The sequence below is a fragment of the Camelus bactrianus genome, chromosome 33 (assembly GCF_048773025.1).
Source record: "Camelus bactrianus isolate YW-2024 breed Bactrian camel chromosome 33, ASM4877302v1, whole genome shotgun sequence".
Classification (NCBI taxonomy): Eukaryota; Metazoa; Chordata; class Mammalia; order Artiodactyla; family Camelidae; genus Camelus; species Camelus bactrianus.
The window spans coordinates 15357786-15382885 of record NC_133571.1 but is presented as its reverse complement, the minus strand read 5'-3'; the positions used below and the strand labels follow the sequence as shown (position 1 = coordinate 15382885).

The 25100-nt window shown below is 50.4% G+C and overlaps 1 protein-coding gene across 1 annotated transcript in view; it reads right to left on the bottom strand.

The window, feature by feature from the left end:
* GRIK4 (glutamate ionotropic receptor kainate type subunit 4) overlaps positions 1-25100 on the bottom strand; it is a 387595-nt gene that overhangs the window by 221140 nt on the left and 141355 nt on the right.

Sequence of the window (25100 nt, the reverse complement as noted above, 5' to 3'; positions counted from 1 at the left end):
GCTTTCACTGGATACTGTGACTCCAAAACGGGCATCTTTCTCGGATTATCTGCTTGCCCTCGTGGGTTGGTGCTCAGGATTCTGTCCTAGGCCCCCCTCCCTCCCGGCAGAGCATCCAGGACCATGGCTTCACTCATGGTGTGATAAGCTGATTCCTGGCACCTGGCCAGGACTAGCATTCGTGCCCAAGTGCTAGCGGAGACATAGTGAATTCCTATTTCCAGCCTGCACTGCTCTTCTGAGCTCCGGACCCACACACCGAGTTACCTACAGGACACACAGCTCCACTGGGAAGCCCAGAGATATTTCAGAATTAGCAGGACCTAAACAAAACACCTCTAATTCACTCTCTTCACTGCAGTGGAGAAATCTCTGTAAAATAGAAACCTGCTCGTGTTCCTCCCTGCTTAAAAGTCTTCAGTAGCGTCCCTCTTACTAGGCTAAAAGTCCAACCCTCCTCAACAGGACTGCTAAGGCCCTTTATGATCTGGCCCCTGCCTACCTTTACAGACTCATCTCTTCCCAATTCCCTCTCTCCTTACATTTCATAAAAACATCATGTGCTCTCTTGCCCTGGGCCTTTGAACGTGCAGCTTCGTGTAACTACACCCGCCCCCTTCCATGTTCTCCTCACCTGGGCTAACTCCTACCTGTTATGAAACTTCAGGTCTCAGTTTAAGTCATGATTTCCTCCAGCAAGCCGTCCCTAATGCCCAGATCAGGTCACAAGTCCCTGCTAAATGAATTGCAGCACATGATATTTCCTCTTTGAGGATGTATTTTACACTTCTAAATAAGCATTTAGTCCTCTTGTATCCTCCACTAGATTCTAAGTTCCAAGAGGCCAGAAACTGCACCTACCTGTTCACCACTGTATCCACAGCACCTGGAGCAGTGCCTGGCACACAAGAGATGCTCAATAAATGAATACTGATAGGAAAAATAAATCGGAGGATAAATGAATGGAGGGAGGGAGGAGGAGGGGAGAGAAGGAAGGAGGGGAGGAAGGGAGGAAGGAGTTGGTCTTGTCTAAATGTCCCTTACCTTTACTGTGGGTCATAACAGACACAGTAGCTAGCATTTTCCTTTTTCCAACCCCACCCACCCCGAGTTGTGGATTATAAGTCAAGATGAGCCTCCACCAGCTGGGTGAGTTCCCGACATTATTAAACATCACTCCTACCGAAAAGCCAGGAGAGTGCATCACACACTCTGCATCCCGCATGGGGCCCAGTGCGGCGTCTCACACAGCAAGTCCTGTCATAACAGCAGAAATTACGCACAGTTCCGCAAGCCTCCCGTTTACAACACGCCGCCGCACATGTTATCTCACAAATAATGGTCAGGGAGGCTGAGTGACGAGCAGAGACAAAGTCCCATGAATGATGCTGGAGGAGCAGCGTGCTGGGTGGTAGGAAGAGCAGAGGCCACAAGACCCGGACTCCAGCCCAGGTCTAACCCTGACTTTCGGTGGGACCTTGAATCAGCAGCAAATCCACTCTCGACTCAATGTCCCCCTCTGTAAAGTGGAGAATTGGGCCCTCCTTTCCCTATCTGCCAAGGCTGCTGTGAAGAGATAAGGCCGGAAAGGCACCACCCTCATGCAGGGACCTGTGAATATTCACGCCCGACATCTCTTAGGGCACCTTCGCAGCTGCCACTCATCCAGTCACTGGTAGCCACCCCTCCACCTCGCAGAGTTCCCAGCTCCAGACCCACCTGTCTTCCCTCCTCCCTTAGAAATCGTCAGTAGCCAGAGAGGATGAAAAAGACACATCTATTACCTCCTACAGAGACGGTCATAAATCCCATGGCAATTAAACCTAGCCCAGGAAAGGCCTCGAAGCACAGAACACGCTGCTGTTTCACTTTTGCCAATTACAACATGACAGTGATTGAACAGGCCAGTGGCAGTGATGCAAGGGGGCCCACTCGGCCTTCTTCCTGCTCCCATATGGAGTTAGCAGCCGGGGTCTGGGGGCTTGCGGGTGTCAGGGATGACAACACACAGAGCACGCTGATCAAATCTGCAGGGGCCATAGAATGGTGAGGGTGCGCACTGGGCATGTCAGGTGACAGAAGCCAAAGTCAAAATGACTGGCAGAATAGAATACTGAGGGAAACTTACACAATGAAATCCTGGATGGAAAATACAAAGTATTACATTTGGACTCAAGAAATCAATAGCAGACGTATCAACAGGGGCACACCCGGCCTGGAACATTTATTAAACAAAAAAGACATGGCCTTGTTTATTCATTCGTTTTTGAACCCCAAGCTAGACATGAGCCAGCCGTGACAAACTGCCCCTTGTTACAAGAAAAAAAAAAGTGTAATCCTGGGCTGTTAATGATAGCAGAGTGTCTGGGACAAAGGAGGAGACCTTTCCCTCTGACCCCTGCTCGAGCCAGACTAACACCAAGCACTGTGACCATTTTGGTCACCACTTTCAGAAGGACAGTGACAAACTAGGAAAGGAGAGGGTCCAGGCTAGTGACACAAATAGACACTAAATCATGTGAGAAGTGGCTGACAGGGCAGGGAGCATTGATCCCGGGGAAGAGGTCTGGAAGGGACGTGTTGCAGGCTTCAAGCAAGTACAAGGCCATCAAGAAGAACTAGGGCCGTATTTCCCCAGGCCCACGGCGGCCCACGCAGGGCCAGCAGAAGGAGGGACGGAGGCTCAGATCTGGACTCGACATCAGGGACCAACAGCCAGGACTGCCACCTGAAGAGGCAGCGTGCAAACTGTCCTGGGCAGGACGCAGGGGCAGAATTGAGGAGAAAACAAAACCAGCAGAGTCCGTGGCCTCAGCTGATAATTGCTTCTGCAAAGCACAGAAACGACTGAGTTGGAGATTTTCCTGATTGAGCAGAAAACGGTCACAAACGCTTTGGCTGAGCTGCTTCGGGAGACCAGCAGGCCTGCCTCCTTTTCCTAAGTCCTGCCTCTCTGGTCTCCTTTTCTGCCACTTCTGCCCACCTCTGCCCCACCCCCAGCCCAGCAGACCACCTGGCTGGACGTCAGGACTCGGCTTCTCCATCACCTCTGCTGAGCCTTCCATCACCCCCACTAGCCGGCAGGGCGCCCCTGCACCCCGGCTCCCTCAGCATCCCGTGCTTTTGGTATCAGAGCATTTACCCTCCTTTACAGTCATTGCTTGGTTACCTGTCTGACCTCCCTGCTGCACGCAGGCTGAAGGCAGAGACCTTGTCGGGTTTGCTCAGCACTGTGGCCGGGGCCCCCGCAGGAACGGCACTGAGTGCATGAATGCATGAAGCTCACAGACTGCAGAATGGGGAGGTTCCCCTGCTGGGGCCTCCAGGCCTCCCCTCCTCACAGAACCCACCTTCTATCGCCTCTGGGCTGCACGTCAGCTTTGAGGCTTTTCTGCCCTGGCCTCAGGCTCAGGGGAGGAAGCCCCTTCCTGCTCTGACCCCAGGAGGTCCCCCATAGCGTCCAGGTGTCTCAGCCACATCTTCCCATTTCGGCAACGGACACTTTGGGAAGTTCTTCCCTGAAAAACAGTAAGGACCGATCTGTTTGATACATCTTTGCCAGGTGGCTAGAGACTGAGGCCCCCTGCTGCCGGTTTCTGCTCTGGGGTTCTGGAAGGGCCTGTCCCCCCGCACTCGGGCGGTCCTGAGGGAGGCCTGTGCACAGAAACATGCCCCATTCCAGCGCATGACTCAGCAGCGTTCTAAAACCAGTCCACAGCACCCCCCCCCAGGCCCAGAGGCACGAGTCACACCAGGAAGCGCTCACTCCTTCTACCTGCACACCTTGGGCTGCGGGAGAGACAGGTGGGGGGGTCCCAGGACGTTTCAGCAGACAAAGGGCAGAATATTTACACCAGCTTGGCCAGCCCATTGGGAATGTTAAGACCCAAGAAGTTAAATGCCTTTTCCCTGCGCTGAAAATGCTCACTCTCCTCCCAGGGGTTAACATGGTTGCCCTTAAAATGAACATCTTGTAACTCACTTTTGCTTACCCTCTCTGCCTCTACGGCTGCTTTTGCTGCTATTAATATTTAATGTCTCTCCAGGAAGGCACGCCCCCTGACAGGACAGGCGCTGGTGCAGTATTCATCAGAGAGACTGGCTTGGAGCGCACTGCCTCCTGCAGCTCAGCGGGGCCCATTCCGGGGCCAGAATCAGGGAGCCCGGCCCTGCACCGGCTGGCTTGGCCCCGCTTCCTCCTGGGAGCATCCTGGCCATGGCTGGAGGCTGGAGGCTCAGGTTCAATGCTGCCCTCCAGGGAATGGCAGTCATGGAATCTGCTGAAGGCTCCCAGTTTATTTCCCCCAGGTTCCTTACTCACTGGGCCTCTGGCAAAGAGGCCTCCGGGCGCACAGATTTTAAAATAAGATAAATCATTAACATTTAAAATGGCCAAGCGGCAACGGTTCATTCTGCTCTGTGAGGTGGCAAAGAGGCTCAGAGAGAGGAGCCAGGAGTGGGAGGTGCGTGGCTCCATCTTTACGGGTCAGACCCACTGGGGACAGCCTGGAGGTGTACTTGCTTCCTTGGAGAAAAGCCGGCTGCTCCTGGCTCCCCTTTGACCTCTGTGCACAGAAGCCTCCTGTACCTTCCAATCTGGGAAGAAAGACTCCTATGAGTCACAAAGCTCAGGAGAAAGAGACACAAACAGCTGGAACTGCGGACCAGCCTGCTCATACAGGAGGCCAGACTCAGAACCAATATTTGCTTGGTCAGTGAGGGGCCAGAGTGCGACAATGCCATCTATCAGAAGGGGGCAGGGTGGGGGGTAGGGGACAGAAGGCCTCAGTTGCATCTTGACTTTTGTCATTAATAAGCCTGTGATCTTAGCCAGACCCCTAACCTCCCCTCAGCTCAGTTCAACTCAGTTTTCTCATCTGACAAATAACAGAATTACTTAATTTTAGATCTGGAAGAGGCCCCAGAAACTATCTAGTCCAATCCCCTCACTGTGCAGATAAAATGCATCTGTCCTGCCTACTTCTCAGCATCGCTATCAGGATTAATTAGAACACAGGGCACCTTCCACATCTGTGGATTCAGGATTTAAGACTCGATATGGGGTCAGTCCTCTCATTTTGTTTCTGCCTTGTCTCTTGCTGACCACTATTCAGCTGGGACCTGTAGGCAGCTCGGAAACCAAGGCACAGAGTTCTCATTACTCATCATAATGCTTTGCATGAGTGTGGTTCCGTTTTCAGAGCACCGCACTTACTGCGTCTGTTTGATCCCTATGAGGCGGGCGGGAAGGTATCAATATGGCAGATGGGAAAATGCAGACAGAAAGACACACTCTACATCTCACAGGTCATAGATGCCCAAGAGAGGGACTTGAACCCTGATCATCTCACTCTCTGCCCAGGACTCTCTCTTCTACAATATTCTGCTTTTTTTGTTACACAAAACTGAAGACTCTCTTTGGTATAATCAGAAAACCTAAAAGAACTTTAGAAAGAAAAGGGCTTTGGGAAATGGGTGAACAGCTGTCCGAAGCCTTCTGTGTGTGGAACAAATACTTCTAGATTTGTCTGTCTTCAGGGACAGTCAAAGGTACCACACACGAACATAGTTATTATTCAAATCCCACACTGCCAAACCAGATGGCATCCATCCCCCAGAACTCCTATGAAACTCACCTTTTATTTCCTATAAGCTCGTCAGCATTTGTAGAGAATCCCTTAGGAGGTCATTCTAAAACCCCAGCAGAAGGTGAGGAGAGGGGTCAAGAAGTGAAGCCTCATTTTCAGATGGTAGCACTTAGAGCAGGAATTTCTAGAAACAATTATCCCCTCCCTGGCAGATACCATATCTTATTTACTCTCCTATCTCCAGCACCTAACACCACCACGGCGCAGACAGAGGCGAAGGGACGGCTGTTCTCTGCAACCTAGGCTGGGAGAACGGACTACCAGTGGGTCTCGAACTTAAGAATTCCCGGGAATCGCTGGATGCTTGTGAAAATGCAGGTGCCAGATTCCGAGAATCTAGATTTCATTATGTCGGAAATCTACATTCTTAAGAGGTTCTCCAGGTAAGATTCTAAATAGGTGATCCTTGGGTCTCCCTTGGAAAATTATGGCTCAGAAAGGATTCTGAATTCCCAAGCTGGCAGGTCCTCCCGCAGGCTATTTATATACATCCAGTCCACAGTCTGCCCCCAGGCTCCTGGGTTTTATAAATACCCGCAGGCCAAGCAGGTAAAGGTGACTGCCCTGACTTTGCTCCGGCTCTGGGCCATTAGCAAGGTGCCAGCTGGCTTGCTGGAGTCCTACAAACACACAGACCAACTTCCCCTGGTGTGGGAGCGCGTGGGGAGGTGGGAGCCAGAAGAGGAGCCTGTGGACAGACATCCTGGGCCTCACAGCAGAGCTCCGGACGGACACAGAGGAGAGACTTCAGCCTGGGCGGCTGGGGGAGGCCACGAGGACAGTGGGCCCCTGCAACTGCTTTCTGGCCCCACACAGCTGAGGGCAATTAACCTTTAGAGGGGCCGCTTCACTTCTGAGTCAAGCAGCTGCCTCTGTCTTCTGGAGCCCGTTCACGTTCCCACAAGGAGCACCAGGCCCGGGGCATCTCCCTGGATATGGCTCTGTTCCAGAACCCAGAGATTCACAAGGAAAAAAAACCCATACCGGCCAACCTGCCAGCTGCTGGGGCCGCCCCTCTGAGCCCTGCGCTCATCCCCGCCTCTGCCTGGCTGTTAAGTAGAGGATATTTCTGGTCTCTTCCTGGCGAGGATTATTCATCGGGGATTTCTGTTGAGCTGAGCTAGAGGTGGGAGGGGACAGGGAGACTCGACACACACAAATCCCATTAGTGTTTTTCTCACAAAGGGTCGCTCACATATATCAAAGAAGCAGATCAAAAGCTTTGTGCTTCCCCCACCCTCACCCCCACCCCCAGAGCAGAAACAAGGTTCCTTGTGCCAGTGGCGGGATTCACTGCCTCAGCACCTTTTACCCCTCACCACTTCACTGAGTCCTTTAGGGTTCTACGTATATGGTATCATCCAAATATGGCAAGTCCTTCTCCGTGGCTCAGATGGAGATGGTGTTTTCCAGAAATGGTCACAAAAGTATCTCCCATCCCACATTCTGTTCTAATGACGAGACTCTGGCACACCTCCCATTGAAGTGGGGCCTATGGCCCCTCCTCTGGACCCCAGGTGGGCTTGCGACTTCAGTGGAAGTGATGCTATGTGACTTCTGCTGGGCCAGCCCGAAAAGGCAGTACGCCTTCCGCACAGTTCTTTTGGGTTGCTGTCTTAGAACCCAGGCAACATGCTGTGAGGAATGCAGAGGTATCCACACAGAGAGGTCCACGCAGAGGAAGAGAGGCCCCTTCCGGTTCAGCTCCTAGCCTCCAGCCATGGCGAGCCCTCTGGAAGTAGGTCCTCCAGTGGCACACATGCCCTCCCAGCCACCCCAGTGGGTGCTACACGGAGCAGAGACGGGCCTTCTAAACCCTCCCATTGAGCCCTGCCCAGTTGAAGACGCGTGAGCCAAATAAATGAGAGTCATCGTGGTATAGCACTACGGCTGCCCAGCCTGTCCATCACTCCCCCTTACCTCTGTCAGTCTGTCACCAAAAGGGGGCGCTGAGATATGCAAATCAAAACTACAATGAGTATCACTCACACCAGTCACAACGGCCATCATTCAAAAGTCCACAAACGATAAATGCTGGGGAGGGTGTGGAGAAAAGGGGACCCTCCTACACTGTTGGTGGGAATGCAGTTTGGTGCAGCCATTGCGGAAAACAGTGTAGAAATTCCTTAAAAAAAAAACTAAAAATAGACTTACCCTATGATCCAGCAATCCCGCTCCTGGGAGCTGGAAAAGGAGAGCTGTGAACAAAACCCTGGGGCTGAATCAGCTGGGAGACCAGTAGAAATTGGGTCTGAACAATGACCAGAAATCTGCTCTACCCAGAGCAGCAAGAGGAGTGGGGCTGGCAGCAGAAACACGCGAGGAGAGTTACAGGCAGAGACGGGGTCAGTTCTGGGGCCTTCGGTCCTTTCCTGGGAGAGGCACGGATTTTAGGCTGGATCACCAAACTCCTGCAAACAGGCAAGAAGAGGTCCCTGCATCTCCCCTGAGGAGACACCAGATGGACTCAGTCCCAGCGCCTGCCCAGTGCTCACAGACAGCTGGCTGCTGGGAAGCAGTTCTCTGGTGAGGGGCCAATCCTGGGAGTGGGATGTCCTGGAGGCCTCACTGTGCCTAAAGAGGATGTCGGACAGGAGCCCGAGACCCTGGGACCCTGAGGGAAATGAGTGGAAAATGAAAACTGGCTTTAGACTTTGGCACTGGACTTGACCCAAGGAAGAGGCCACAGAACTATGTAAAAAGTGGCTTTGAAGTTCTAGTAACTGTGATGTTGTGATTTCTGTATTTGGTCTTCATCCCTGCTTCTGGCACAGAGCTCCTGAAACCCTCGGGATTTCCTCAGTGGTAAGAGCACTTTTGCTCTCACTGTTGGTCTTTGAGGTCCCGGGGCCCCCAAAACTCTTGTGGTTGCCCGAGTGATAGGAGTGTCTCGTTCTAATGAGGCGGCTCTGGGTGGGCTCCTGGATGGGGGCTGGTCACTGGAAAGACCACGCCAGGATTAGCAGCTTGGAATTTTCAGTCCCACCCCAGACTCACTTGAGAAGGGAGAAGTGCTGGAAAGGGAGTTAAAAATTGATCATTGATGCCTATGTGAGGAAGTCTCCAGAAAAATCCCCAAAGTACTGGGTTTGGAGAGCTTCCAGGCTGGCAAACATGTTCACATCCAGAGGATGACGCACCCCAACTCCAGGGGAGAGGAGCTTCTGCCCTCGGGTCCCTCCAGACTTCACTTACATATCTCTCCTCCTGGCTGTTGACCTGTACCCTTTATCAGACCCTTTAATAAACAGGTAAGTGTACGTGCTTTCCTGAGTCCTGTGAGCCACTCTAGCAAGTTCATTGAACCTCAGGAGGGGGTTGTGGGAACCTCCAATCTGCAGTTAAATCAGAGAGAAGTTGTGAGTAACCTGGAGACCTACTACTTGCAGGGGAGGGGGGCAGTCTTGTTGGACCTTAACCTGCGGGAGCGGACACTACATCCAGGTAGACAGCGTCGGCAGACAGCGTCAGAACCGAGCTACATGGTAAGACACCCAGTTGGTGTCCCAGAAAATTGCTCGGTGTAGGAAAAACCTCCCCACGTTTGGTGATCAGAAGTGAAGTGTGCGAGAGCAGTAAAGGAGACACGCAGGAGGGAAAGACTACTGGGCTTTTCTTATACATTAATCATGACCAATAAAAAGAAATATATACCACATCATTAACCAGGACCTACATGTGTATATAAAACTGAAACAAACACTTCATGAAACAATAACTGTTTATGTCTGTGACACCCCTGACGTGTTCTATTCCATTCTTTTTCATTTTTCTAAAATTGCCAGTTGTGACCCACTAAATTGATTTCCCAACTTAGTAATGGGTCTTGACCTGCAGTTGGGAAAACAGAGCTCTAGAACAGAGGTCGGCAAACTATGGCCCACAGGCCAGATCCTTCCACCTGCTTGTTTTTCAATTGAGGTGAAACTCGTACAGTACGTATAATTTCATACATACACTTTATAGTGTACGATGAGGTGGCATTAAGTGCATGCATTCACAGTGTGGTGCCACAATCACCTCTCTCTGGTTTCAAAACTTTTTCATCACCCTAGAAGAACACCTCACACCCTTTAAGGAAATGCCCCACCCCCAGCACCTTCTTCTCTCATCCCCTGGCAACCACTGATCTGTTTTCTGTCTCTATGGATTTGCCTATTCTGGACATTTCAGTTAAAGAAATCATAAATATTTGTCCATTTGTCTCTGGCTTCTTTCACTTAGCATAATGTTTTCAAGACTCATCCAAGTCGTAGCATGTACCAGTGTTTCATTCTTTTTACAGCTGAATAGTGGTCCACTGTATGTATACACCACAATTTGCCCACGCCTTCATCTGTTGACGGACATTTGGGTTGTCTCTACCTTTTAATGATGCTATAAACATTCATATACAAGTTTTTATGTGGACATATGTTTTCATTTCTTTTAGGTACATACCTATGAGTGAAACTGTTAGGCCATATGTTAATTCTATGTTTAACTTTTTGAAGAACTGCCGAACTGTTTTCCACAGCGACTGCACCATTTTGCGTTCCCACCAGCAACATATAAAAGTTCCTATTTCTCCACATCCTTGCCAATGCTAGTTATTTTCTGGGTGTTTTTTGGTTTCATTTTTCATATAAAGCCAACCTAGGGGATATGAAGTGGTATTTCATTGTGGTTTTGGTTTGCATTTCCTCAATAACCAATGGAGTTTAACATCCTTTTCACACATGTGTTGAACATTCAGACTTTGGAGAAATGACTAGCCAAGTCCACTGTCCATTTTTTAATTGAGCTGTTTGTCTTTTTGCTGTTGAGTTATACGAGTTCTTATTACTTATTAGCCCTTACCAAATATTTGATTTGCAAATGTTTACTCCCATTCTGTAGGCTGTCTTTTCATTTTTTGATTATGTCTTTTGATTCACCAGAGTTTTTAATGTTGATGAAGTCTGATTTATCTATCTTTTCTTGGGTTGCTTATGTTTTTGGTGCCACATCTAAGGCCATAAAGATGTACCCCTATGTTTTCTTCTAATAGCTTTATAATTTTAGTTAGTATACTCAGGCTTTTGATCCATTTGGCATTAACTTTTACACATGGATTGAGGTAGCAGCCACCTTCATTCTTGTGCAAATGACATTTATCTAAATATAGGAAATCTCAAAGAATCCACCAAAAAAACCCTACAAGAGCTAATAAACAAATTCAGCACCACACCATCCTGAACCCACCGTGAACAGGAGATAGAACGTGGCATAATTCACTAGCCTGCGGTGGGTTATAAGTAATTCAGAAGGCAGGACACAGACACAGAGGAGACAGTGACAGTAACAGCAGATACATCCTAAGTGTCCAAAAAGAGGTTTAAATAACAATATTTCAAAGCAATCTTGGGGATAGGATGGGCAGGGAAAGCTTCAGAGAGGAGAGGGAATGGACAGATGGTAGGATTTCTAAATGGTCACATGTACTAGATACACTTTCCCCCCAGTACACCCAGCCCTCTGAGCCTGGGCTGGGCTGAGCAGCAGGAGATAATGGCTTCAGGACACCTTGGAGAACCTGTTCACTGGCTATTAAACCTGAGAACTTTAGAGGAGCCCCTAGGTCATACACATCTTCTCCTTCTCCAACTCTGCTCTCCTCAAAATGCACCAGCTCGGGCCAGCCTCGTCCTCTTTGGAACATTCTACCACCTTCTTGTGAAGCACAGGACAGTTTGGGAAGATCCTAGGCTCAGCTGCTCTTCCCCAGACCATCACCCTTGGAACAACAACAAAAATGTGGAGCATTAAAAAGTAAAGTGAAGCAAAAGTCCCCCCCCGCCCCAGGAGGGGGCCCGCCTCTCGGTCCTCACATTACTGGATCTCCCAGGAGCATGCGTCAAAGCAGATCACTCTTTCCCTGGCTTCCGGGAGACCATGCTCACCTGGTTTTCCTCTTATGCCTGGTGGCGCCTCCTTGTCTCTTTGAGTTCTTAATTTTGAAGTGCCCCAGAGCTTTGCCCTTGGTTCTCTTCTCTATCTACACAAGTCCAGTCTCATGGCTTTAAGTATTATGTATATGCTGATGACTTCCAAGTCTATATCCAGTCGCTTGAACTCCAGCCTCACACTCCAAGTGTCACTGCACAGTCGTCTAACAGGTATCCTCAGACTCACCAAAACTGGACTCACGTAGGTCCTAATCCCAAATCAGCCCAGCCCCCTTCACTATTGCAGCAAATGCCAACTCCGTCCTTCAAGAGCCGAGCCCCAAACCTTGTGGTTGCTTCTTGATGCCTCTCTTGCTCTCACATCTCATATCTAAATCATCAGGAAATTCTCCTGGACCTTCAAAATCTGTCCAGATTCCATCACTTCTTACTCCCTGTGCTGCTATACCTGGTGCAAGTCAACATCATCTCTCACCTGGATGCCAGCAAGAGCCTCCTAAATTGGTCTCCCTGCGTCTTCCCTTGCAACCAGAGTGATTCCTTCAAAACTGAAGTCAGATCATGACCTTGCTTTACTCAAAACATTGTCTCCCACAGCCCAATATGAAAAAAACAATACAATCAAAAAATGGGCAGAAGACCTAAATAGACACTCCTCCAAAGAAGATGTACAGATGGCCAACAGGCACACAAAAAGATGCTCAACTTCACTAATTACTAGAGAAATGCAAATCAAAACTACAATGAGGTATCACGTCACCCTAGTCAGAATGGGCTCCTGAGAGCTCCACTCTGCCCACCCCCCGCCACCCCAACTGGGTGATGCAGACAAACAAGCTGAAGGACCTTCAGAGGCCCAAGGAGGTCGGAGAGGATGGGGGGTTGGAGGGCAAGGAGGAAGCGGGGGCTAGGCTGCTAAGCTGGTGGCCCAGGGAGCCTCAGAGGTGGGAGAGGGGAGCAGCAGGCCGCCATGGCCAGAGGGAGGCAAAACTGCTCTCCAAGGTGAAGTACAGAAGAAAGGTGAGCTGGAAGGATATTATGAATACGACCAGGAGATGGGTACCTGGAACAAAAGACGTGGGAGGGGAAGTCAGCCCCGTGCAAAAAGCTTTAAAATACCACATCTCATTAAAGCCTCTCGTCCACACGGGGCAGCCACGGTTCTGTGAGGTTTACAGATGAGGAGCCAGGAGCTCAAAGAGGCTAACTCGCTTGCCCAAGGTCACACAGCTACTGGTGGCTGGAGACAGAATTTGATCCAAGTTTCTCTGACTCCAAAGCCAGTGAGTGGTTCTTAACAGGAGCCTTGTGGGGCTTTCTGGAAATCTGGGGGACATTTTTGCCCTCTAAGTGCAGTAAGGCCCAGCATTTACATACAGGCGCAGCTCAGATGCTGTGTGTTCGGTTCCAGACCACCACGGTAAAGCCAGCATCACAATAAAGTTACACGAGGTTTTTGGTTTCCCAGCACCTGTAAAAGTTATGTTTACACTATACTGTAGCCTATTAACTGTGCAACAGCATTGTGTCTTAAAACACAACGTATACACCTTAATTTAAAAATACGCTATTGCTACAAAGTGTAGACCATCATCTGCGTCTGTAACCTTTTAGCTTGAGGGTCTTGCCTCAATTCTGATGGCTGCTGACTGAACAGAGTGGTGGTTGCTGAAGGCTGGGGTGGCTGGGGCAACTTCTTAAATAAGACAAGGATGAAGTTTGCTGCATCGATTGACTTTTCCTTTTACGAATGATTTCTCTGTAGTGTGCAACGTTTGATGGTATTTTACCCACAGGAGAACTTCTTTCAAAATTGGAGTCAATCCGCTCAAACCCTGCCGCTACTTTATCAACTAAGTTTATGTGATTTTCTAAGACCTGTGCTATTATTTTAACAGTCTTCACAGCATCTTCACCAGGAGTAGATTTCATCTCAAAAAACCACTTTCTTTGCTCATCCATAAGAAGCAATTCCCCATCTGTGAAAGGTTTATCATGAGATTGGAGCAATTCAGTCACATCTTCAGGCTCCACTTCTAATTCTAGTTTTCCTGGCATTTCTAGCACATCTGCAGTGACGTCCTCCACTGGAGCCTTGAACCCCTCAAAGTCGTCCATGTGGATTGGAGTCAATGTCTTGCAAACTCCTGTTAATGTTGATATTTTGACCTTGTCCCACAAATCACAAATCATGGCATCTAGAATGGTGAATTTTTTTTCCTTTCTAAAAGGTTTTCAATGTACTTTTGCTCAGACCCCAAAGAGGAATCACTATCCATGGCAGCCGAAGCCTTACAAAATGTATTTCCTAAATAATTAGACCTGAAAGTCAAAATGACTCCTTGATCTATGGGCTGCAGAATGGATGCTGTGTGAGCAGCATGAAAACATAGGAATCCTATAGTCCATCTCCATCAGAGCTTTGGGTGACCGGGTGCATTGTCAACAAGCAGTAATATTTTGAAAGGAATCCTCTGAGCAGTAGGCTTCACCAGGGGACATAAAATATTCAGTAAACCAAGCTGTCAACAGATGTGTGGCATCCAGGCTTTGTTGTTCCATTTATAAACACAAACAGAGTCAGTTTAAGATCTCATTCTTAAAAGCCCTAGCATTTTCAGAGCAGTAAATGAGCACTGGCTTCAACTTAAAGTCATCAGCTATGTTAGCCCCTAACAAGAGAGTCAGCCTGTTCTTTGAAGCTTTGAAGCCAGGCACTGACTTCTCTTTAACTATGAAGATCGTAAGTGGCATCTTCTTCCAATAGAAGGCTGTTTCGTCTACACTGAAAATCTGTTCTTTAGTGTAGCCACTTCACTAATGATCTGAGCTGGATCTCCTGGAGAACTTGCTGCAGCTTCTGCAAAAGCACCTGCTGCTTCACCTTGCACTTGGACGTTATGAAGACGGCTTCCTCCCTTAAACCCCATGAGCCAACTCTGCCAGCTTCAGACTCTTCTTCTGCAGCTTCCTCACCTCTCAGCCTTCACGGAACTGAAGCAAGTTAGGGCCTTGCTCTGGATTAGGCTTTGGCTCAAGGGAATGTTGAGGCTGGTTCGATCTTCCCTCCAGACCACGAAACCTTCTCCATGTCAGCAGTAAGGCTGTTTCACTTTCTCATCACCCCTGTGTTCAGTGGAGGAGCACTTCTGATTTCTGTCAAGAGCTTCTCGTTTTGCATTCAGAACTTGGCTGTTTGGTACAAGAGGCCTAGCTTTTGGGCCACATCAGTTTTTGACATCCTTTCCTCACTAAACTTAATCATCTCTGGCTTTTGATTTAAAGTGAAAAACATGCAACTCTTCCTTCCACTTAAATGCTTATGGCCATTGCAGCGTTATTAACTGGCCTATTTCAGAATTGTATCTTAGGGAACAGGGGGGCTTGAAGAGAGGGAACGAGGTGGGGGGGACAACCAGTCGGTGGTGCAGTCAGAACACACACAACATTTATTAAATTTGCTGTCTTATTGGGCATGTTTCGTGGTGCCTTAAAACAGCGATAGTAGTAGCATCAAAGATCTCCGAACACAGATCACCGTAACAATTATGATACAGTGAAAAAGTTTGAAATCTTGTGAGAATTGCCAAAATGTGACACAGAGACACAAACTGAGCAAACGCTGTTGGGAAAATGGTGCTGACTGACCTCCTGGAAGCAGGGCTCCCACAAAACTTTAATCTGTTAAAAACAGTATCTGTGAAGCACAATAAAGCAAAGAACAATAAAATGAGGTGTGCCACACTGAAATACATTTTATTATGTTATTTTCTTTTAATTTAGCCTTTATGTTGTATTTAGGATATTGTATGGTTTTAAATCCTATGTGCAGAAAGGTTACAGTGTCTGTGAATTTCATTTTAGGCCAGTAAAATGGGTTTTTTCAAATACTCGGAAGATAGACTGGAGTGAGCTGAGAAACATCACATCCATTCGAGGACAGAAGTGGTGAGTGATGTCACCTTGGCTCTGGTCAAATCACCCCACCCTTAACCCCAGGACCTGGAAGGAGAGAGGGTGGCCTGCAGCAGAAGAAGGACAGGGGAGGGGTGTGGCCCTCCCCAGAGGAACTGGCCCCAACCTGACAGCCCTGACTCCACAAGCCTCCCTAATATATTATACCTTGGGAGTGGGCGGTGGCCAGCACACCTGATGGTGCCACTGACACCTCCACAAAACCTTTCTGTGTGGAGTCAATGTGCCATAGTGTGCTTTGCAGCTGGATTCCTAGCTCATTTGTAACCTTGGGGCCACCCTTCCCTCTGGCAGTCGGCGTGTGCTAAAGAAACATGCGCTCTTAAAGGTCAAACTTCGTGAAACCAGTTTAAACACAGCGTGCTGTCTGGCATTTAGGACCTGGAGTTAGCCGATGCTCTAGGCTGGTCATCCCTCTTCCTCAAGACCAGCCCAACAGACCACGGGTTCTAACTGTCACTTCTTCAAGAACAGAACTGGCTGCTTAATCCAGGTTGAACCAGCCCGGCCCTGGGTGGGACTGGAAAACTACGGTCACGGAAGCAAAGGAAAAACATTGGGAAGGGGCTAGGACTAGGATGTGTGGAGGAGGAGAAGGCTGAGTCCCTAAGAGGAAACACAAACACCAGTGAAGGGCAGTAGCAGGGACACTGGGGCAGACGCTGGATGCCAGGGTTCCAGACATGGGCTGTCCCACCACGATCATATCTCCTTCCTGGTCTCAGTTTCCTCTTTCATAAAATGAAGAGCTGCACCAGATTTCCAAAGGCCTCTTCCCAGCTCTGACAGCCTATGAGCTGGGAGTTAGTTGGCAAACAGGTGCAGAGAGCAGAGCCCCGGCCCCGTGGCAGCTCTCTGTCCAGGAGGCTCCCTGTTGTCGCTCAAGGCTCCAAGATGTGGGAGTCCGTGGGGCTCCTCACCTCCCTCCTGTCCATCCCTGCTGCCGCTGCCTCAGCCAAACCCTCATCATCTCTCCTGTCCACCCCCCACTCCCACCCCAAGTCCATCTTCCAAAAGAGAAATATGAAGAAGCCACTACGTTCACCAACTCCCCACTGCTCCCGAGATGACGCATCGACTCCATGTTGGACACAGGACCCCAAACCCCTCTCGACCTCAGCTCTCTCACCTCGGGACTCAGCCATTGGAGCTTCCTGGGCTCCTCTGCCATATGTCCTCCCCTCACATTTCTATCTAGAAATATCTTGCTCAAAACTTAGTTCAGATTTCACCCCCTTGGGAAGACTTTCCTGAGCCCCCCGGCAGAGCTGAGCGGCCACTACTAGTTCAGGCTGTTCTTCTAGGCCTCTGCACACTGGGTGATGATTATCTGTAGAGAGCATCTCCTATATGAGACCCTCAGGACAGAGAGGAACCCTCACACTGTGCCAGACAGGAGGCAGGAAAGACTGGCCTTCCCAAACTCCAAGTTCACCCTGGGCTCCACCTCCAACCGGCTTTGTGATCTTCGGTGACTCAACTTCCTCCTGAGGCCTGTTTCCTCATTTATAAATAAGTGCATGGGATCTGACTCTGAGGCTCCTTTTTGGCTCTGAGCTGGGGTGGGCCCAGGATTCCAGGACTCCGTGTGGGTGGGGTGGGGCCACCAGGGCAGACCGCACAGATGCACTCACATGCAGCCCCTACAGAGGTTTCATGCTCGCGCTCTGCGCTCAGGGTTAATTAGTCTGCAGCATCTGTAGGGCTGCTCCCTCCTTTAATAGCCAATTAGATCTTGTTAGCTCTATTGTCATTTATAGGACAAGTCACAGAGGCACTCCCAGGGCCACTGCCCCATCCGGCAGAAGCAGGCAGCCCAGATCCCTCTGCTGGCAAGACCTGCCTCTGGAATGAGGATCCAGGAAGAGCATCAGGGGAGGTCCTCTTAGGGAGGGAGACCCCGGGGAGAGGCCGGTGGGAGCTTTGTGCTTTGCTCCTGCCAGGCCACAGAGCAGGGCTCTCTGAGTGGTGGGAGGTCCCTCAGGCCCATTCTGGTGTTGTCACCTCAAAATGCTCCCACCAGTGGCTGCACACCACTGCGTCCACGGGCAGCGGGGTGTGTGGCGGCTCCAGCTGCCACCCCACCAGGCCTCTGCAGGGCCGATCACTATCCAGCTAGGCCGCCCTGCTAATGACACTGCAACTCACCCTGGTCACACGGCTCAAGCTGGGGCCTGGGCTGCGCTAACGAGGCAGGGGCAGCCCTGCCCGGCTCTGCCCCCCGCCCGTGGCTGCCGTCCAGGCCGGGGAGGCGGTGGGCAGCCCAGACCCCGCAGGCTGACCTCTCCTCTTCCGCATAAAGAAATTTCTGACAAGCGTGGCCTCAAGCGCCCTTGGCGCTGAAGAGCTGACATCTTGATGTGGCCAAGGAAACCTCTCTCTCTCTCCGCAGTGAGAACAGAGTGCGGCTTTCTCACGGGGGCCGGGGTGAATTGTGTGTTTTGGAAACAGTCCCCTGGCGAGTCACAGAAAGCCCTTCATGGCAGGACAGGGTGGCCCCACTGGCCAGAGGGAGGGGTCGGGGAGCAGGCCGGTGCCCCGGTGGCTGGAAGGGAGGGGGAAAAATAGCTCCAGGCACAAGCCGGGTGCCAGGGCAGCTGAAGGCCCCTGGCCTGTGACAGTCCCTCTGGGGCTGTTCACAGCCGGAAAACTCACCGCGGAACACGGCGCGGCCCCCGCCGCTGCCTGGGGACTAGCCCCCCACACTCCTGGGCCTGCAGGAGGAGGGGGGCTGGGGCCGGCGCTCTTAGCCAGGGGTCTCTGGGTCTCCTCTTTGGGGACTGTGAATCACAAAGAGCACAGGCCTTTGAAAGGGGCGGAGGGCAGAACTAGCTTCAGCTGAGGCTCAAGATTTTTTTTTTTTTTTTTTTTTTTTACCTTTCCTACAGGGGAAAGGAAGTCATAAAGTTCCTGTGATCAAGCCTGAGGATGATGAACTAGGAAGAACGCGAGCCGCAGGAGGGGACGCGAAACGTTACCGGAGGCCGCCGTGTTTTATGGCCTGAGCTGCTTTCCCTTCTCCTTTTTTTTAATAAGGAAAACAAATTAAAGGACTTGGATTTTAATTAGGTTACTGAAAGACAAAAATTATCCCGGGTTTGTGTGGGTAGGAATGGGCTCCAGGCTGCCTCTTCCTCCCCAGTCCCCCCAAGCCTGATGGCGACCTCCAGGAGGCCTAAGGCTCAGTGTCCCCCCTGGATCCAAATGAGCCGTGAGTCAGGCTCCAGGAGGCTGGCGCTGGGTGCAGGGGACCTCAGAAGTCCCTTACATTTCCGGTCCTCAGACTGTATCTCCCCAAAACACCCTCAGGGGCTGCGGATGGGTGCTGGGAGATGAGGGGGGAAAAGTCCCTAAAATCCTGCTTTGATCATAGCAGCTCAGTTTTTACCTACTGGGATTTTGTGTGTAAACAAAAGATTTAACCATTAAAAAAATAAGTTTAGAGACCACTGATCTGGTCTGATCATCTCATTTTACAGGTGAGGGCCCCTGAGGCTGTCTGAGGTGGGCGAGCTGGTCTTCGGTCACACTGCAGATGAATGGTAAATCTGAGGCTCAGACCAAAGCGTCTCACCGTTCAGTCCACTGTTCTTTTCCCAGGACCACTCTTCTCATGATTATTTTGTCTGCTGTCATGGTTTCCTTTGCTGACAACACCAAAGCTACACTTCCAGTCCAGACCCCATCTCTCATGCTTCAGACCTGTGTATCCAGCTGCCTACTGGATGTCCTGGGCACCTGCAGTCCACCACATCACCCGCTCACCATCTGGCCCTGGTGGATGTCAGTCACCCCGGCTCCCAGTGGCAGCTCTGGGATTTTTATAGGAGGGAATGAAAGGCAGTCAGGCAGAAAGAGGCAATGGTGCTAGCGAACTAGTCTTATAGCCGAGTATGCATGGCAAGTGCACTGCGTTTTCGTAGGTTACATGCTTAATTGGGGTGCTAAGGATGCTAAAGGAAGACCTCCTCCTGACTCAGCCACTGCAGTCATCCAGAGTGGAAAGCAAGAGACATCTCGGCCTCCGTCTTCATACGCGTTGCCCGCCCCACCTAATCAGAAACCAAATCCTACTAAATTGACTTCCAAAATAACTTTTTACTTCATCTTTCTTCCTCTATCTGCTCTACAAGAGAGGTCCAGGCCTCTTCACCTCTCCTATGTCAGCTTTGGAGGCCAGGACTCTGTCTTTCTTATCCACCTCTATATATCCACACTCACCAGTGAGTACCAGATACACACCAGGTACTCAGTAAATACTTACGAAAAGGATGGATGGATACATTGATGGATGGTTGGATGAAAGGATGGGCAGTCTACTGCAACAGTCTCTTAATTAATCTCTCTTTTTAAAGTTTTACCCCCCTCAAATAGTCCCTCCATCTTACTACTGGGGTGATTTATCTAAGATGTATATTGCCAAGGCACTTTCCTTACTTAAAATCCTTCTTTAATAGATTCCCTTCCTTCTTCCCAAAGTCCAGGCTTCCTTCTCAGGCACACAGGGCCTCCAAAGCTGGGCCTAGGATTCTTCTCCGGTCTCATCTCCCCGACTCCCTGTCTGCCCTACTTACAATTCCCCTTTGGCGTCTACATCTCCTTCATCTGGCCCACTTGCACTCTTCTTCTAAACCCAGCTCAGGGGACGTCTCCCTTAAAACCATTCCTGCCTCTGCCACCACTGTTCTAGGCTGGTCGGTGCCTTGCTTCCGGTTCCCTAGTGCACATCTCCATCCTTGCCATCACCACACTGAGCTGTCATGATCTCTCATATGTCATCTCTCCCATTAGACGGCTCACTCCTTGAAAACAAGTCCCATGTCTCATTCATCTGTCTCCCCAGTGCCCAGCACAAAGACCAGCACAGTGACTACAGTTGGGCTTTGAAATGAGCAAATGTGCCCCAGTGGGGCCGATTCTGAGAAGCAAAGCCTCAGAAGTCTTCCAAAGGCTGAGTGTGCTCCAGCGGGAGGAGCTGAGCCAACTTTTCTCTGGCCTCCCTCCCGGCCATCACAGGCACTGGCTACCTCCAGTTCGGGAGTCAAGCCTTTCCCCTGATACATTCGCATGGGGCACTGCTCTTGTGCACTCTTACAATGGTGAGGGGTGGGGGCAAGAGTGTCAACAGCACCATGGGAGACCCCTTCCTGTACCCCCCTCGCCACCGAGTGGCAGGGAAGGCGACCATCATTCCAGGTACCACTGGAACTTGGCTAGTTTGCTAGTTGGGTCCTCATGTCTTTCCCCTGCTGCCTTGCTGGGCTTGGAGAGGAGTGGGATGGGAGGCCACCCACAGAAGGGCGATGCTCAGCCCAATCCAGCGCATACACATCATAGGAGGGCACCCTCACAGTAGCCCAATGCGGAGCTGGAAAGGACTAGGGGCAGCATCAACCAGTGGGGACAATTCCCAGGCTCTAGGCTACAGAATGCTCTCCATCCAGCTCAGGAGTGGGGAGTAGTGTAACGGGAACCCCAAAACATCCCATCAAGCCAGCAGCAGGGTATCTGGGGACACACAGGTCCTACTGCACAAGAGGCAGGAATAACCTGCATTCAGGATAAAGAGAGAGAGGCATTTGGACCAAAGCAAGTGAGGTTTTTTTTCTTTTTCTTTTTTTTTTTCTTTTTCTTTCAGGACATGCCAGAAGAAAGCCACTGGTCCCCAGGCTCCAGGTTCAGTGAGGACAAAGGAAACAGAGCCCTCACCTTAATGCTGCTCTGAGTTCTACTGCTCCCTTTGCAAAGCCCTCTCTTCCCACTTTCTTTAAAGGAGGCCGCATAGAGTGGGAAGAAAAGACTTTTTAGGGTCATCTCACAGCCTGTGTTCAAATCCTAAATACACTAGTTATTAGCCACATGCTCACGGGAAAGTGACCTCACAATTTTGAGCCTCAGTCCTTAACTGTGGAAAGAGGCAATAATTTATATCTTATATGATTCTGAGAGATTTCATGGAGACGATACAGGTGAAGTGTCTTGCATGGCACTATAGGTCACAGGTGTTCAGTACCTGTGGGTTCCCTCCTTCCACCCTAAATCTTCCTAGGATGACTCACCCCCAGCCCAAGTCTGGGGGTGAGCCATAGTGAAAACAAGCCCATTGCATGGGAAGGTGATGTTTAGGGTAGGTGATTTGGGAACAGTGGGGCCAAGGCAAGATGAGAAGCACACATGAGCAGCATGGCGGGGAGGGCAGGAGCCAAGAGTCCCCGAAGCCAGATCCCTGACTGTGCCCCCCCCCATTCGGGACATTCTTGGAACACATTCTCAAGGTTAGGCCTTCCTGCTCTTAAAAGAAGCCAAGGAGGGAGACTGAATACAAAGGAAGGTAATAAAAATGATTCAAGGAATTAGAAGGCTTGACCTATAAAGGGAGGTTAAAGGAACATACTTTGTGGAACCCAGAGAGCCAGGGCCTACGAGGACATGATAACTTCCCATAAATATACGAGACAGAGCCACATAAAAGAAGGGCAAGAATTATTTCAGGCAGCTTGGGACACCATTAAAAGAAGAAATGGCCTGAAACTAAAATAAGGGAAAGTTAAATCTGGGCCTTGGGAACATTGGCTGGTGGGAAGGGTGGGGGCCAAGACACCTGGCTTGTTGGTGCAAAGTCATCAGAAAGCAAAAGCCACAGGTCCCAGGGCTGTTGTCCCCGTTCAGAGAGATGGCCCCTCTGGGACCCATCTGAGCCTCTCAAGAGTGTTCCCACTCTCCATGCTGGGCTGCTGTTTCTGGGCATCCAGCCCCCGACAGGCAGGGCCCTGGTGCCGGCTGCTCAGCTGTCCGCCGCCCTGGCTCAACTTTGCTCTCGAAATAAAGAGACAGGTGCAGCCAGTTCCTGCTGCGGTGGTTGGCTTGGCTGGCTGGAGCATGGGGCCTGGAGGCCAAGGTCACGAGTGTGAGCCCCGTGTGGGCTTTGCCAGGGCTGGCCGTGACAGAATGTGGCTGGACGAGGAAACAGCTCTCTTCACTGGTGCAAATGTGCTTGAGAGCACAAACCCCCACAAAAAGACTGTGCCTGAACATGGGACTGCAGAGCGCTCGCTGTATGTGCAAGCTGCTCACGGCCGTCTTAGCACTCTCTCCAGAGTGAGCATTTGTATCCGGTACCTCAACAGCACACACTAAAGCCACGTGCCTCTCAGGAGGCCGGTGGAGGGGGTGGCGGGGGAGACATTCTGCCTGAGGACACCAGGCCTTGGCCGCGGCTGCTGAAGGCAGCTGTACTCTGCATTTAGAGTCTGGAGCGACGCAAGGAGCAGGCAGAACTGCCTGTGAGCATTTCCCCGACCTGTTTGCACAGATCTCCTACCCAACCGTAAATCACTTTTACAGTCCTTCTCAAACCTCACGTAAAATTTATCCTGCTTTTCGCCGGAAATTGACTAAACAAACAAACAACAAACAAACAAAAACCTCTAATTACGATACGAGATACCTAGGGCAAAACACATGGAAAGCCTATTCAATACTCATTTATTCATTCGATCAATAAATATTTATCGAGCATGGGGACTACAAGATGAATAAGGCATTCTCCCTGCCTTCAAGGAGATTGTCCTGGTCGGGGTGGGGGCAGCCACCAAAAGATAGAGACATAAAAGCTGTGAGATTGGCAGAAAGTGATTTATTTTAACAGAGGGGTAAACTATTAGGCAACTCGGAGGACAGATGAATCATTTTGACAGGGAAGACCAGGGAACCTTACAGAGAGGAGGGGACATGTGATCTGGGTCTTGAGTAAAGAGAAGACTTCATCAGGCAAAGATGCCAGGGAAGGGCATTTCAGGCATATGGAGTGCCACGGGTGAAGCCATAGGGGCAGGAAGAGACTGGCTGTCTACAGGAATGGTGGTCCAATAAAACCGGAGAACAGGGCCCCAGGGTAGGGCTCGGGAGGGTGTCAATGAAGATGGCGAAAGACAGTAGGTTACAGTCAGATCACAGACGGGCTTAATGCACCCCAAGGAGTTTGTACTTTATTTTATAAATAAGAGAAACCCTCAGAAGTTCTTAAGTGATGAACAACAATGGTCAGGCCTGTATCTTAGGGGGAAAAAAACACGGGTTCAGCGTGTAGGAGAAACTCAAGATGTGAGAGATACGAGGCAGGCAGAAGGCTCTCGCCAGGCAAGCGGTCGTGAAGGACTGACCAGGGCAGTGGCAGAGGCAGTGGAAACTCCCCGTTTTTGTAGAATCACGTGCATATTATCGCAATATCGTAGCAGCATGTTTCCTCAGCCTGTTGCTTCTGCCTAGAACGCCTCCGCCCCACCCAGCTGGTTCAGTTGAGAGAGCAGCTCAAGCCTTTCCTGCCCCACCCCCAGCCCCACAGCCCTGTCCCTGCTCTGCGCTCCCAAGGCAGCAGGGACATTCTTACATCCAGTACCTGGTACTACTGTGATTAATCACCCGGCCACTTGTCACCTCCACCGCCAACCAGACTGTGAGGTCCTTAAGGGGAGGACTTTGGTCTTCTTTACCTCCACATTCGCAGGACCTGGTCCAGACCAGGTATTCAGAAAGGGCCCTGCGATGGAAGGGGATACCCTCGAAGCACTCTCTGTGTGTATGATCGCTCTTTCTTTCACCCCCACACCCATAAGCACACCCCCTTCAGAATGCGTATGGCCAGCCCCGTGTCCAGGGCCTCTCCACCCAACTCCCAGTCTGCGCCCCGTCACCCTATTTCCAGTGTTGTTTCTGACTAGTTTCACTCAGCCCCATTAAAATATGACGAATTACTTTCAGCTCTCATGCAGGACTCCACATTGGCTTATCTGGGCAGAAACACAATCTGTTTGCTGATATCAAAATGCTGCTGCTCACCCTGGGGGATTAACACTCTGACAAAATCATTAGAAACCTGATGGAGTATTGAGGCCTCCTGAGCTTGCCGAACACTCATTCCTCAGCCTAATGAACGCCTTCCTCCTGGGCCACGAAGTTACAACCCATCCGTTTCCCTGCCTTCTTCCTGGTTGGGCAGCCCACAGACTGGTAAATGCCGTAGGGAAGGTGCACCCCATGGTTGGCTAGGACACCTCCCACGGCCCCCAGCTAAGAACTGCCCACGTAATAACCTGTGGCTTGTAGGTGCTGAGAATAAGCATTTAATGTCCACTTCCGCGTAGGATGGGATAGCTTGTGATGGCCGATCACTGCTTCCACTGAGAACAACTAGGAATGCTAGATAAAATACAATATTCATCTGTTTTAAGGCATCACAGACCTGCTGAAGCAACAGGATTAGAGAGCACATCATTACAGAGAGGGGAAAGTGAGGAGAAGCCAGCTCATGTTCCATAGTCACTTCTAACCTGGGAGGATTTGCCATTTCTGGGTGCAGGATGAGAGGCTGAGAACCCAAGCTTTACACAGGCATAGGGCTGCTGCCAGGGGACAAAGAAACCAGCAGAGCTTCTGGCAGGATTAGGACTAGAAAGAGAAAACTAGGGACACGAGGGGCCTCAGTGTGGGGCCAGTTTTCCCCTGGGGTCATTTACAGAATTCTGAAGCTGAATGGAACAGAAAGCCAAAA